Consider the following 9854-nt stretch of genomic DNA (forward strand, 5'->3'; position numbering starts at 1 on the left):
GGAGGAAGAGGAGGGGAGAGAAGGAGAGGAAGTGAGGGGAGAGGAGGGAAGGGAAGGGAAAGGGAGGGGAGGGGAGGGGAGAGCCGAGCCACATATGATGAGACATGTCCGTAATCCCAGCTACTCAGTTGACTGAAGCAAGAAGACTCCATGTACAAGGCCAACCTGGGCCTGTCTCAAATCTCTTTGTCTTTTTCCTTTTTATCAGTACCAGGGATCGAACTCACGACCGCCTGCTTGCAAGGCAGGTACTTATGCCGCTGAGCTAAATTCCCAGCCCTCATTTTGGGTTTTTGAGGCAGAGTCCCTGCTTTGTAGTTCAAACTGATCTTCAACTCGCCTTATAGCTCAGGCTGACCAACTCCCGGTGATCATCCTACCTGAGTCTCCCGAGTGTTGGAATTATAGGCATGTGCCACCACGCCTGGCTTGTGTCAAAATTTCTCTTAAATGGCTGTGCAGATTGTGGTGGCCCATGTCTGTAATCCAGCAACGTGGGAGACGGAAAGATCACAAGTTTGAGTGCAGTCTGGATAGCTGAGCACTTTAGCAAGACCCTATCTCAAAATAAATATATAAAAAATTTAAAGATGTTGCTCAGTGCAGGCCCTGGGCTCAAGCCTCAGACTACAAAAATTAAATAAGTAAATAAATCAATAGCATTGGGGACATAGCACAACACTCTCTGGCTACAATCCCCAGTACTTCCCCGCCCAACTTACATACACACAAAGAAAAGAAAGGAATCAAATACAGAAATCAAAATTACAAGTTTCTGTATCTTTCTTTGCCCCGAATAGCCCATTTCTCTGCCCTGATGTAACACCATTAATATGTAGGTAGGTGTCTTTCAGACAGTTTTACATGTGTTTACCCGAAGTGCATATTTTAACAGTTATGGAATCACACTGAGCATGTCGCTCTGAAATGTGTGCTTTTCCTTAACCTGTCTCGAGGTGTTTCCAGGTGCAGACAGGAGATTTCCCTCAGCTGACCCCTGGCTGTTTTGTGCTCCTGCTACGGCTGGGCTGTCACTTATTCAGCCACGCTCCGGTCCGGTCGGCAGCTCTGTAAGCTCTTTCCAGTTTCCCCCTATTTCACACCAGACGACAACTAATACTTGTGCTGTCTACTGCTGGGCCACCAGTGCCCTGGCTGGAGGCAGCAGTCTGTGATTCTCCTTGTCCTTGTGTGGTGTCTTGCACAGTACTGTCTGGCTGTCCTCTCCGTGGGCTCTGCATGTGGCCTGGGCTTCCAGAGGGCAGAGTGTGGAGCTACCACGTCCACCGATCAACGCTGCTGTCACAAGGGCAAGGAGATTCCAAGGGGCTGGGATTTGGATGCTTGACTGTGTGCCGCGGGGGTGGGGCGCTCTTGCCCCTCTGGAGGGGCAGGTTCCTGCTGGTTAATTCCCAGAAGAGACTTGTTAGAGCTGGGTAGAGACTGCAAGTTGCCTTCCACAAGGCTGTGTGGCCAGGTCCTCTCTGCATCTCAGTGAGCAGCAAGTGGTCCTGGCACTCCTCGACTCGGGTTGGGTATTATTAGAAGTTTCCATCTTTGTCAGTCTGATGGATGAGAATTTGTGTCTCATTTTTATTGTTAATGGTGTTGAGTCTTTTTTTTTTTTTTCTGAGACAGGGTTTTGCTGTGCAGCTCAGGCTAGCCTTAAACTCACTTTGTAGCCCAGGCTGGTCTTGAACTCACACCAATGCTCCTCCCTCAGCCTCCCGAGTGCTGGGATTACAAGCGTGTGCCACCATGCCCAGCTTGAACCTTTTTTATGTATCTCATTATTCTTTTAAGTTCATTTAGTTTTATTTGTGATCCTGGGAATTGAACCCATGCTAGGCAAGTCCTGTACTACCATACTATAATCTTTAGCTCTTTGGAAAAAAAAATTATCATAAACCAGGCATGTTGGCGCGTGCCTGTAATCCCAGTACTTGGGTGGCTGAGGCAGGAGGATGGCTGTGAGTTTAAGGTCAGCCTGGGCTCTGGTGAGTTCAAGGCCAGTCTGAACTATAGTGAGACTCTGTCTCAAACAATCTAAAAAACTTTTTTTTTTATCTTAAGACAGCTCTAAGTTGCCCAAGCTGGCCTCAAACTTGCCATCCTTCTGCCTCAGCCTTCCAAGTAGCTGGGCTTATAGGCATGTACCTCTATGTCCAGTTTATGTTCCATTATTCTTTGTACTGAGTTCAATCAGGGAATAAGGCCATCAAAGAAGCAAGAGGATGGTTTGAAGGCAGGTCAGGGAAGCAGAAAGCACTGCAGATAAGGACCCCGATTCAGGACCTCCTCGCTGAGCTCTGTGGCCTGTGACCTGCCTTTGAAGGCTGAGTTTAGAAGTGTTGGTGAGGAAATTATGAACTCTCTACGGCCTTCAGGCTCGTCCCATAGATGGGCCTGGCTGTCAAGGACTGTTTAGTCCTGGAGAGAGAACATTCCGCACTTCCTGGCATTGGGAGGCTGCTATGCACTGTGAGCCCAGGGCTGGGCCGACACAGCCCTTGCTGGAGGAAGTGGCCGCTACAGGAGGTTTGGGGGGAGAGCTGCCTTTTTTAAGTGCCCTTTTTAGATTTTTTGACTCTTCCTGTCCCACTTTCTGAAGAGAAGGGAGCTAGAGGATAGGGGGTGACTTGGATATAGCAGTCCAGGGTTTAATTCAGAGACACTCGGTGATCCAGGTTGTTCTGTGATGCTCCCAGCTTTGAAGCAAGCTTTAAATCCTGCACTTCACAACTAGCCCGTCAGACAGGACGTTTTACTCAAGAGGCAGGAAAGGCAGCGTACACTCTGGCTTAAGGTGGGATGTTGGCTCACATCTGGGGCTATCCGAGGGCTGGGCTGGACTGGGCTTACTGCAGGCTGGAAACAGACTTTCATCAGTGCTTGGCTCTGTGTTCCGGGTCTCCTCACCTCACCCTGAAGTCCTGGTGAATGCACGAGGGTGGTCCCTGTCACAGCTCTGGGTCCCTTGCACAGATCCCTGTGGCTCATTGGCTCCCCCAGGGTGCTATGTCCTTTCTTGATCCAAGCCCTATGGCCTGCAGGCTCTGACAGAATAATCACCTTAAACTGGGGTGTGTGTCCCTCCCCGAAGCATGACCTTGAGAAGAGCAGCAGAGTGAACCCCAAACCATTTCCTACAGGAGTCATTTCCTAAAAGCAGAGAAAGGGACTCTAGGGATGCCACGACAAAAGCCACTGCCCCGGCTCCTCCCTGGTGCACGTCACACTGTCATTATTTAGAACGTGCCATTGACAGTGGGAAGAACTTGGGGATCCAGCTTGTCCTTGGCTCAGGCTGATCCATTTCTCCCCAGCACCAGCAGTGGTAGACAAAATGCTGGATAGTTGGAGGAGGTGTACAGATGATCCCAGAGCCTCTCTGGTGGGGTTCAGGACCTATTATCGGCCTTCTGCAAGCGGGTGGTAAGAAGGCCAGATACTGAAGGAAGGAAGGAGCTGGGGAAGATCAAAGGCTTCTTTTTGAAATTACTTTCCAAGATTGTTAATTATAAAGCTGATTACTGCAAATTATCAAGAGTTTCAGGGCAATGGCTTGTACGAAGGTGTGTGTTCAACCATAAGAAATATTGTTTGGGAAAGCCAAATGTCCTTTGCCAGACTAAGGGAACAACCCTGGAAAGTGCTAACAGGCCCAGTGGGCTCGTTAGTCTTCTGTTAATCCTTTTATGATTTACTCTTTTTTTAAAGTGAAAACTCAGGTTAAATATTTATTGTACAGGAATGGAATGCTGCCACTTCCTTCTGCTTTCCTGTGTTGTTGGTGTGAATTATTTAATTTAGGTTATAGCATACAAATAGTACAATAATTCCTGCTATGGCTTGTGTTTAGATGTCCCCCCAAACCCTCATGGAGACATAGGTAAGATTTTTTAGAGCTGGTTGAATCTGGAGTGTGCCTCTCTCATGGTGCAATGCTGGGATTAACAGTGGGTGATTACTAAATCAGCCCACTGATTGGCTTGCCACTGCCCTAATCCTGGTAGCCTAGATAGAATATAAAAAGGGGCAGAAAAAAAAAAGCCACTGAGCTCTTTGCTTTAGTTTATTCTGCCTACCATGAATTGTTTCCCCTCTGCAATGCCTGTCTGCCACGCCATCCTGCTGTGCAGCCGGCCAATGATGGACTGAAACATCTACAAACTGTGAGCTAAATAAACCTTTCCTCCCTTAACTTTGGTGTTGGGCATTTTGTCTCTGCAATGAGAAAAGTAACTAAGACAAGACTTAAATATATAAACACTGTATGGAAAAAGTATGTTACCTGTAGAACCTCTATCCCTAGGCGTGCCCCATTTTTCAAACCATCACCTCCCAGGCAGTTTCTATTAACGTGTCTTTCCTGAGAAAGTTCACTGCTTTCTTTTGGGTAGAAAATTGTACCACACACATATCACTTAATGATGAATTGGTTTTTTATTCAAAAACAAAATGATTAGAGTTTTCCACCACCATGACTTAGTGGCCTCAGAGTTAAAGAAATATATCTAGCCCTGCCTCATCTGGTGACCACCAATGAAAGGCCACAGCTTCCAGAGGTTCTCAGGGGAGTTCCCATCCCTGGGGCCTCCATTCACAGGGCTGTACTACTTCCCAGTGCTTTTGCCCAAAAATGGTCTCAGCACTGTTTGACAGGCTTCCCCTGCTGTATTTGTCATCTGGGCTCCAAATGCCCTACAGTTTCCAAAAATAAAGTTGAAAACTTGTCACCACGGAAGCTGTGCCAGAGCTGATGGCTCAGAATCTGCAGGCACTTCAGGAACAAGAGGCCAAAAAGCACTTCAAACAGAAGTGAGGTGCCACTGGAGAAGCATTCCTGGAGCCCCTACAGTGTCCCACACCTTGTTCTGGGCCCCAGGGACAGAGTGACAGATTGCATGCAGTCCCCTTTTTAGCGTGGTTACTGCGGTCCCCAAGGAACGGGCACTGTCTTAACACTGGAGTGTTAAGCCTGGAGTGTAGGGCTGGCCCTGTGGAGGTGACTGCAGTGACTTTAGACACATGTTCTGTCACACTAGTTATTTAGGAAAGGACTGTCCTGTGATCTTTGTCTTGCAGTGCAGCAAACAGAAACAAGTTCAGTTCATAATAGTAAATTCCCTCACACTGATGAACAAAATAATCGCTCTGCCCAGGTGTCAGGCCCTACAGTGACTTCCCAGGCTTTACACGTTGGCACCTCCACGAGCCTGAGAACAGGGTCAGTATCACCCTCACTCCGCAGGCCAGTCCTTGGCCCAGAGAGAGGAAGTGCGTGTGCAGCGTAGGGCCACAGAGTGGGGTGGCGAAGTGGCATTCACACTAAGGTGTTAAGAGCGGACACAGAGGCCACTCTCAGACCAAAAGGCCCTCTGATTCAGGCCACCCTGGAAGAGCCAAAGGGAGCTGGCACATCTCCAATCAAGATGCCAAGAGTCGCACAGTCTCCCAAACACAACAGTTCATTGAGCATTTATTACATTCACAGCAAGACAGAGGAGAGCTCACCTGTGGCATAAGCTGGGAGCTGGAAGGGGCACGTGGTGCAGGATCCTGCTTCCACCCGGCCGACACACTGTGAGAAGACGGTGCCCAGTGGGCTGCCCCGGAACTTGGCAATCCCGAGACTGAGCCCCAGATCTCACAGTGCTCTGGAGACTAGTACAGCCGGCCAGCCAAAGGGGTGTTCCAGGCAGGCAGAGAGACAGTCAAGGTCAGTTGTAGAGCTCAACCCCAGATTCAGCACCACCTGGGTGAGTCAGGCAGGAGCAATGTTTCCTTAGTGTGTTCCGTGCAACGCTAAGTCCAGGGAAGAGCACAGGGTTACTGGGGGAGACAGTAGCTGGACACACGTGTTCTGTGGCCCAATAGGTTTGGGAAGCAAAGTTAACCAGGCTTTTAACTTCTGGACTTGTCACTTCTTTCCCACGGGGAAGAAAGAAAAACAAAGCTGTTGGTCCCCTGTGGAGGCTACCACAGATAGTATCCAGATTTGCTTTTTTCTTTTTCCTTTGGTGGTTTGGTTTGGTTTTTGTAGAGCTGGGGACCAAATCCAGGACCATGCACAAACTAGGCAAAAGATCTACTGCTGAACTGCAGTCCCCGAACTGTTTTGAAGAACATTTCAAAGCACTAATGTTGCATAGAACCTGTTCTGGGGAGTGCTGATCTAGAGTGAACCAGAAGAGGAAAAAAAGGAGCTCATTTTATTTTAGTATTTTCTTATGAGCAACATTCCTGATCCCTAAAGCCGAGGAGGAGCCCTTAAAACAGATGGTTTCATCTGGTGACCTTCCTCCTCCAAATATCCTGGAGCCCCCCAGGGCCACCTCCTGCCCACAGGCAGCAGGTTGCTCTAGAGGAAGGGGCGGGGGGACAGTGTGCTGCTCCACTTGGACCTCGGAGGTTTTCCAAGCTCTGCTGGTTCATTCACAAGAAGTAAATCTTCAACCTGGCTCCTACTCATCCCTAGATCAAACACTGCAGCTTTCCTCCAACTAAACAACACTCACAAAGGACAAGGGGACATGAGCAGGGATTTCAAGAATGTCCATGACACTTCCTTCTTTGCTTTAGCAGCTACTGCTTTAGACTGCAAACAGGGTCTCAGTCCTGCCATGTAAGATTTGAGTGACAACTGGTTGTCAGGGAGGATTCCAGTTACGTTTTGTTGTTGTGATGCCACTTTGGTTAAGGCTGTAGAAATGGTAGAATTAGCCAGGGCATGTGGGTCTTAGCAAAATTCCTTTGTAGACAGCAAAGAGTGACCCTCCAAACTTTGTGGGCAAGATGAGAGCCCTGTAAAGCTTCTAGGGCTTCAGGATGGAGACAGTCTCTGTCTCCCAGCTCTGCTGGATCTGTTGTGCAGGTTTTCCAGGCAGTAGAGAGACTGCCTGTATGGGGAAGTAAGGTTGGTGATACTCTGAAAGAATCTATAGACAAAAACAAAATCTTTCCTGCCTCGGAAGACCTCTTGGGCAATATAACACCCTCTAACAGATTTATATGTCTGAGGTATGAAGCTGGGTCTTGGAGAAGCAGTATTATGAAAACAAAGCCACAGAGAGCCTAACTTTGCTGACTGCACAAGCCATAAATCAGTGGTAAGGGGTTTCCACTCCCGGAAAGGCCCAGTGCCAGCAGAATAAGAGGACCATGTTAGTAGGAGCCTGGCCAAACCTGCCTTTCCCACTGCCACGTACCCAGCTTCCCCCACCATCTCTGTCCTAAGAACAGAGGTGCTGCTGATCTGTGTGGGATGGGTGGGGTTTGTTCCTGGTAATTCTCAGAGCTCTTGCTACACAATCTTGGCCATCTTGAATCATTTTCTTACAGTCTCATACATCAGTTCTGTTCAGAGATTGTTAGCTCGAGTGTACAGATTATGCTGTGTCTATTTCTATGTACTTCACAGCCACTGCTCAGTCCTCTGCCTATAATAGGCGGTAAATGATCCTTTTCAGGGGTGTTTGACCAGGCTATTGGCTCACCAATTCCTAAAAGTGCATTCTCCCATCAAAAATGTGTTGAGGTACTGGAGACATAGCTCAGCAGCATGGCGCCTGTCTAGCAAGAGGGAGGTCCTGAGTTCAATTTCCACTACCAAAAAAAGTTATAAGGCAGGAGGATTGTGAGTTTGAGGCCAGCCTGGGCTACATAGTAAGTCTGAGGCCAGCATAGACTACATAGCAAGACCACCTTTAAATATATTAAATCAGTCAATTGAAGAATGGGCTGAGGAACCGAATTTGAATATGTGTCCCTGTCCCCTAGCATAGACCTATAATCTTCAAAGCTATAGAGGTGGATTACTGATTCGCACTGGGCCATTCAGATTTTTTCTCCCAGGAGTTTGGAACAGGGCCTCAGGTACTCCTTGTCTTCACCTGTCTTTTGTACAAGAGTGTGTAAAGCAGGAGCTGTGGGTCACCATTGCCATCTTCTGCCACTTGCATGGAAAAAGCAGTCTTCCAAAACAGAAGAATGGAGCAGATATACGGGTCAAAGCCAGGGCCTTGTGCATCCTACAGAGGTGCCTCGTCACTGAGCTCCATGCCAGCCCCACAGCAGTGGATTATTACCATGGGCTGAGTTAGGAAACCATGACTCCACACTAACATGAATGAATCCTTACATAGTTCCAAATATTCTTTCCACAAAATGCTTATTTCAAGGCGGGCAAAGAGCTTACTGTGAAGCACTTTGGCAGACAGAACTTCATTTATTTATTTTAAAGAGGGTAAAACAGAACAGAGCACAGCAGAAGAAAACAATGGAAGGGACACAGATTTCAAATCGAGACAACGGGAGGTCAGCAGTGGCTACCATAATGTCTCTTGCTTCCTTTTAAAAGAACTTTAATCAGGAGATCCTCCCTCGCAATGGGACAGGGAGAAGTCACCCGCTACTGAGAGGAGGCGGGAAGAACAAAGCACCCCTTCCCGATACTCTTGTCAAAGCTGTACCACCGGCATCTAATCATGAGGACAACGCTAAGAGACGTTTTACGGCATTACTGACCTATCGTCTTCAAACGATAGAGTGTCGAGATCTTGGAGGCCACCAGACTGTCGCAATTTGAAGGAAACAAAAGAAACATGATGATTAAACGTGATGTGTGACTGTGAGCCGACTGGCCAGCTGGGGCTCACGGAGCTCGGCTGGCTTCTACCGGCCCTGGCGCCAGGCTGTGGGTCGAATCCAGGTCTGTAACACAGGTCTCCTGTTTGCACTGGACCCGCAGGTATCCAGCACAGTATCTCACAGCCCTAAAGCAAAGCAGGCCCAACTGCACCATCATGTTTCAGGTTGCTGCTCCTTTCCTATCTGAAGTCTCTAATTAGCTAATTCGAGTCACAAGGTCACGCCCAAAGCCACAGGAGCAAAGCTGTGGATATGCGATGCTGCTCTAGTGGGGTGGCAAAGAATTGAGACTGATAATCCAATTCCCCACTTTCCCTGTGTGCCTTACACTTCTCTAGGCCCACTATACAGTCTCAGACTTCCTGCGTTGGGTATGTGCTAGTGTTCACACTGCAGAGGCCAGAGAAGTTGTTTCACAAACCGACTGCTGCCAAATGATACATTGCTCTATCCTGGCCAGAGAAAAGGTTAAAATCACCCCACTCGTGTTCCCTGCTTTGGTTGGTTCTGGACAGAGGCAGACTGCCTACAGTTTGGACCCATCAACTAAGGTGTAACATGTAAATATTTTTGTCATCTGTTTTATTTCTCTGTCCTGATGAACTAATAACAGATATGACAAACAAAAAGACATAAACCAGGGCACTTCTTGGTGCGTAGTTTGTAAGGGTGACAAAATGTAACTCACAAAGGTGCCTCAACAAGAGAAAGGCTAAATGCCACTGGTGTTTCCATGGCTGCTATAAAGAAAAAAGAACGAAATAGCATTCCGTGTTCTTAAAGTTTAGAGACATGGAAGCACTAGGAGGTTTATTTTTGTGTGCACTTGTGTGTGTATGTGTGTGCCCATGAGCGTGTGACGAGGGTTGGACTTCACACAGTTGGGGGAGATTGCTCATCTGTCTTGGTAAAGCCCTTGTCTTCTCATCCGGAGCTGGAGTCTGCAGGACAGGCAGGAAGAGGGAGACAAAGCAGAGGGAGCAAGAGCCAGCTGGAGCTCCTGGGACTCGGCTCCGTCGTCTCCAGCGCCAGCTGTGTGGGATGTGGGCCCGACGGGAGCAGCTGCTGCCAGCAGACAAGCAGCAGTGGGCCAGTTCCCGTCGCAGCAGAACTGTGTCTTGGCACAGCCTGCCTGGCTCTGTACAGGCAGGGAATCTGGAAGAGGGGATTCAGCCTTCCCAAGCACATGGATTGCAAAGCCA

Source organism: Cavia porcellus, unplaced genomic scaffold, assembly GCF_034190915.1.
Source record: "Cavia porcellus strain 051 isolate PalLab524CR breed Dunkin Hartley unplaced genomic scaffold, mCavPor4.1 scaffold_21, whole genome shotgun sequence".
In the NCBI taxonomy this organism is placed as follows: domain Eukaryota; kingdom Metazoa; phylum Chordata; class Mammalia; order Rodentia; family Caviidae; genus Cavia; species Cavia porcellus.